Raw genomic sequence first — 6,435 nt, 5'->3', positions numbered from 1 at the left:
AGTGTTTCCCAAACTCGGTTGTCGGGACCCCAAGGAGTGCACTTTTTGGTTTTTGCAAGAGCACTACACAGCTGTTTCAAATGATCAAACCTTGATGATTAGTTGAATCAACTGTATAGAGCTAGGGGAAAAAAACATACGTGCACCCTTTGGGGTCCAATGGAGCGAGTTTGGTAAACCCTGCTTTAGTGTCTTGACACCGTGCTTTCCTCACAGCAGCCAGAAGAGGGCAGTATTTAATTCAACCAGCTAAAGGAATGATTGACAGACAAGCTTAGTCTAGGCCAGGGGTAAGCAACCCTATTTCTTCAGTGCAGCAGGTACTGCAGGATTTTGTCCCAACCTGGCACCACACTGTACAGTATATGTGTGAGTATGTGAAGGGAAAGGTAATACCTAGTCAGTTGCACAACTGAATACATTCAACCGAAATGTGTATTCCACATTTAAACCAACTCTTCTGAATCAGAGAAGTGCAGGGGGCTACCTTAATCAACGTTATCGGCACCCGGGGAGCTATGTGTGAACATGACTAACACCAGCAACACCACTGCTGATACTGAGAAAAAGTGTGTGTGTACTGTGGTAAGGGGGTTGTGGTTTGAGGGGTACTTGTGCCTGTAGGTGTCTGTTCTCAGCAAGAGAGGAGGGACTGTGAAAATAAGCACCCCTGGTATAACAAGACCCCCTGAAAGTTGAACATTTGAATGCTGGTTCTGTATCTTAAAAGACAATTAATCTCCATTGCAAGTTGAAATTGGACCAATATATTTTGACATCATGGCAAGACACAAGATCCTAACTTTGCTGTGATGTATTTCTTCCAGGCTTGGACTTTGGGCGTTGACTCCAAGATGGTAAGACACTACACTATTTAGACTGTACTTGAGAAAGAAAGAAAATAAATCAACAACGAGAGAGACAGAATTTAAATTAATTTAATAAATTCTATTTTTTTCCCCTCCATATTGTCTGAAAGGTTCATCTTCGTCAGCCTGGTCTCAATTTCTCTGTACCCTTAGACATGGTCCCTAACTCTGTTGACGACAAGTACAAACACTGCACTGAAAAAATGTACAAGAAAGTGCAGGAGGAATATCTTCCAAATGAAAACTCCACTGAGGGGATCTTCAAACAAGCCTGGATGAAGGCAGAAGGATGTGCAACTATTGAGAAAGTGAAGAAACGATTCCAAAAGGACAAGTCCAAGTACAATCCTAAGGAACTTACACATGATCATATCAAGGCTATCTGTGCTTACTCAGGGGGTCAAAGTAAGATTTCAACCAAGCAGTCCGGACCAGTAGAACAGAGTACACCACCTCCTTCCCCTTCCACTCCCTTCACTTCCTGCTGACTGACGCCATTCGCCTCCTGAAACTGAACCAAAAGTCCTGTCACACCACGTATCGAAGAACCAACATGGAGTTTGTTAGTAAAGTTAACAAAGTAATCAGATTTGGCTTCTTTGCCTCCAGCTCTCTCGACAAGGGAATTAGTACAAGATTTTGAGAGAAGTCTTGCTTTGAGATAAAGACATGTTTTGGCGCTGACCTGAAGTCCTTCCCCAAACTGGGGAATTATGAAAAGGAGGTGTTGATTCCACCGTATGAAGTGTTCAGAGTTACTGCTGTGCTGAAGAAAGAGAATTATAAAAACCTTTGGTGCGATGTTGTGTACACACTAAAGAGTATCCCCAAGCCCCGGAGTAACCTGAATTGCAAACTTTTTAGGCAAACAATTATTAACTATGAAAATCTCTTGATCTTGAGTCATTGATTTAAATTGTATCCAGGGACATTCAGGCTGCTTATCCTCTTAAAGCCAAACAATGTGTTTTCACTGTCTAAAGATTTTAATGTAGTAAGTAATTGGTTCATTGGTGAATGTTAAATACAAACCTCATCCTGACTACCAGAAATAGTTATTATTAAGATGTGTGTATTAACCTGTGTATCAGACTCCATAGGAGATTTTAAAGCACTTATATACCTTCTGCAGCTTGTTTCAACATGAATAAAGAAAATCATTGAGCTTGACAGCAGTATGTCTTGTCCTTTTAGTTGTCACTTTCACTGTACTACATTTAGACAAACTGAAGATACAACATTACATGGGCCACAGATTAAGATGTTATATAACATGACATACCGACTGGTGGGGGGACATTTACTGTAATTTCTTTATTTGTGCAGCAACAGCAAACAATGGGTTACAACAATTACAACAAAAGACTAAATATTACAACATACTCCCCCCTGTACATTTTGTCTACAATAAGGGGGAAATCAGAAAGGATAATAAGAATTGGGTAGAGGCACAAAGAGTGCAACAGAGAAAGTCTACAAGCGGTACCTGGTTTATCCGGGTAATACACTAACTTCAATTAAGTCAATTCTGGATGTCTCTTCACAAAGTGCCTCACCCTGATTGGCCAAAAGTCATGTCACACATCACCAGCTGATTTGCATAGCAGGTGGGGCCACCCACCCGCAATCCATGATTGGCTCCGAAGTTTATACTAGGGGCCTCAAGGTTTGCCAGGCCTGAATCATTCCCTGATTAGAGAGGAAGGATGATGATGATGTTGAAGGGTATTTCTGTACTGTTACGCATTCACACACACACACGCACCCACACACCTTTTCTCAGTGTCAGTAGTGGTGTTGCTGTTGTTATGCCTGGGTGTGTGTGTTAGAATGTGACCTATGTTGATCTCTTTTCCATCTATACATTGGCTGGCCTCCAACATAAACTTCACACATTCAGCAGCAATGTTTCCAAACACTAAGGCCAGATCCCTTCCTTTCCTTGTCTCCTTTCCTTGTCTCCACCACAGATCTGAAAGACCTCACCATATGAACACAATATGATGGAACTCTATCAACCTACCAGGCCTCTCACATCTCAGTCATAACAAAGGAATGGAATCTTGTCAACCTACCAGGTCTCTCACATCTCAGTCATAACAAAGGAATGGAACACTGTCAACCTACCAGGTCTCTCACATCTCAGTCATAACAAAGGAATGCAACCCTGTCAACCTACCAGGTCTCTCACATCTCAGTCATAACAAAGGAATGGAATCCTGTCAACCTACCAGGTCTCTCACATCTCAGTCATAACAAAGGAATGTAAACCCAATCAACCTACCAGGTCTCTCACATCTCAGTCATAACAAAGGAATGGAATCCTGTCAACCTACCAGGCCTCTCACATCTCAGTCATAACAAAGGAATAGAACTCTATCAACCTACCAGGCCTCTCACATCTCAGTCATAACAAAGGAATATAACTCTATCAACCTACCAGGCCTCTCACATCTCAGTCATAACAAAGGAATAGAACTCTATCAACCTACCAGGCCTCTCACATCTCAGTCATAACAAAGGAATGGAACCCTGTCAACCTACCAGGTCTCTCACATCTCAGTAATTTCAAAGGAAAGGTAACAAACATAACCAGCATTATTAGAATACTGTATAAATCATACCCTGGATACTGGCAGGAGAGACCACTGAAAACCAAACACACACTAATGTACCCAGAGACCTTACTGTCTTGAAAAGGTGCATTCCTCACATCAGCCAGTAGAGGACAGTATTTAACTCAACCAGCTAAAGGAATGATAGGCAGACAAAGCTTAGTCTAGGCCAGGGGAAAGCAACCCTGTTCCTGGAGTGCTGCAGGGTTTTGTTCCAACTAGGCTCCACACCAGACCAACTGAGCTAATTTATCAGTTAAGTGAATGACAAAATTCAACACACCTGGTCTTCCTGGTTGGTTCAATCAAAAACATGAAGTGCCTGCAGCACTCCAGGATTAGGGTTGTTTACTAGGTGCAGTACTTAACAAAAAAAAGGTACTTTCCAACCCTCTCCTCAGGGATAACCAGACTGGCACACCTGCTTAATTTAGTCAAGGGGTTGATTGTTAGTAGACTGAATCAAGTGTTCTAGTTTAGCACTAAAAACTAAATGTGACACGTCTGTTGGTCCCTGAGAAGAGGGTTGGGAAACTCTGGACTGGGGGCCTCAAGCTTCACTGTAGTGCTGCTTTCCATTATTCTGGGTGATTGATTGATTAGTGGTATATTGGCTATTAGTATTCTAGACCTGACTCAGTCCCTGATTAGAGGGGAAGGATGATGATGGGGTTTCAGTGACTTTCTGTACTGTTACTATGGGAACCTTTTCTCAGTATCAGCAGAGGTGTTGCTGTTAGTCATGTTCACACATAGCTCAGTATTGAAGAGGTATGAACAAACAATTCTCAGAAGCCATGTAGTGTTTCCTGCCTGTGTGGGGGTGTGTGTATGCCTGCGTGCATTAGATTGTGACCTGTATTAATCTGTGTGAACACACATCCCTCTACAGATATAACTGTTGGATTATGTGCTACCTATACAGTGACTGGACTCCACAATCAACTACACAGTCAGTGGCCCAAACACTAAGGCCACATCCCAATAGTCCCAATCTGCTTCCTTCCTTTTCTTGCCCCCTTTCTTTATCTCATATCATTTGTAAAACATCACAGATCTGAAAGAACTCACCATATGATCACAATATGATGGAACTCTATCAACCTACCAGGCCTCTTACCTCAGTCATAACAAAGGAAAAGTAACAATCATAACCAGCATTATTAGAATATTGGGATACTGTCTAAATCACACCCTGGAAACTGGCACGATAGACATTTTAATGCTGATTCTGTATCTTAAAAGACAATTAATCTCTGTTTCAATTTTCCACCAATATATAATATATTTTCACTTTGTGGCAAGACGAAAGACCCTAACCTTTACTGTGATGTATTTTGTCCAGGCTTAGACTTTGGGTGTGGACTCCAAGATGGTAAGTTACTACACTCTTTTGAGACAGAGATCCACAAGCGGTACCTGGCTTATCCGGTAATACACTTTCTTCAATTAAGTCAATTCTGGACGTCTCTTTACAATGTGCCCCGCCCTGATTGGCCCACAGGCATGTCACCCATCACCAGCTGATTCTCATAAGTGGTGGGGCCCTGCCCCTGCCGTCCTTGATTGGCTCCGAAGTTTATACTAGGGGCCTCAAGGTTTGATGTCTTACTGTTTTTCTTATTCCCTGATAGTTTATTAATTGGTTGGTTGATTGATTGATCAACAGATGTGTGTGTGTGTGTGTGTGTGTGTGCGCAGTCACACACACACACACACACACACACACACACACACACACACACACACACACACACACACACACACACACACACACACCTTCTCTCAGTGTAAGCGGTGATGTTGCTGTTATTAGTCATGTTCATACATTGTTGAGTATTTCTAGAAGTGTGAACAAACAATTCTCAGAAAACATGTGGTGTTTCCTGTGTGTGAGTTCAAATGTGACCTCTGTTGATCTGTGCAAACTCACATCCCTCTACAGATATGTCTGCTGGATTAGGTGCTACAGTATCTATATAGTGGCTGGACTCTAACATAAACTTGACAGATTCAGCAGCTATGTTCCCAAACACTAAGGCCATGTCCCAATAGTCTCAATATTTTCCATTCCTTTCCTTGTTTCCTTTAATTTGTAACCACCCCAGAACTCAACATATGAATGCAATATGATGGAACCCTGTCAACCTACCAGGTCTCTCACATCTCAGTCATAATAAAGGAATGTAAACTCTATCAACCTACCAGGTCTCTCACATCTCAGTCATAACAAAGGAAGTTAACAACCATAACCAGCAGTATTAGAATATTGGGAAACTGTCTAAATCATACCCTGGGCACTGGCATTAGAGACCACTGAATCCAAACACACACTAATGTACCCAGAGACCTTCAGTCTAGATGCGATGCATTCTGGGCAGAAGATGGCAGTATTTAACTCAACGGAATGATTGGCAGACAAAGCTTAGACTAGGCCAGGGGTAGGAAACCCTGTTCCAGGAGTGCCGGAGGTACTGCAGGATTTTGTACAAACTAGGCACCACACTGTATGTGTGTGAGTATGTGAAGGGAAAGGGGATACCTTGTCAGTTGTACAACTGAATGCATACATCTGAAATGTATCTTCCACATTTAACCCAACCCTTCTGAATCAGAGATGTGCAGGGGGCTACCTTAATCGACGTCATCGGCAGCCGGGGAGAATGGAAGAGTTTTTCACCTTGCCAGCTTTTGGATTCAAACCAGCAACTTTTCGATTACTGGACCAACGCTCTTAACCGCTTGGCTACGCGTGTCTGTGTGTCTGTGTGTGTGTGTGTGTGCGCTGTGTAATGGTGTTTGTGGTTTGATGGGTACTTGTGACTGCCTGTGCCTATTCCTAGTAAGAGAGGAGGGACTGTGAAAGTAACCTCAAGAGCACTGGTATAACAAGGCTCTCTGATAGCTGATCTCCAATACATTTTGACATTGGACCAATATATTTTAACATC

At 42.4% G+C, this 6,435-nt stretch overlaps 1 pseudogene; it reads left to right on the top strand.

The window, feature by feature from the left end:
- Window positions 1-528: 528 nt before the first annotated feature.
- LOC139396856 (T-cell ecto-ADP-ribosyltransferase 2-like) lies at window positions 529-1,779 on the top strand (annotated as a pseudogene).
- Window positions 1,780-6,435: the final 4,656 nt, after the last annotated feature.

This window comes from Oncorhynchus clarkii, unplaced genomic scaffold, assembly GCF_045791955.1.
Source record: "Oncorhynchus clarkii lewisi isolate Uvic-CL-2024 unplaced genomic scaffold, UVic_Ocla_1.0 unplaced_contig_5618_pilon_pilon, whole genome shotgun sequence".
NCBI lineage: Eukaryota > Metazoa > Chordata > Actinopteri > Salmoniformes > Salmonidae > Oncorhynchus > Oncorhynchus clarkii.
The sequence above is the reverse complement of the archived record's forward strand: the minus strand, read 5'-3'. Positions and strand labels throughout refer to the sequence as shown.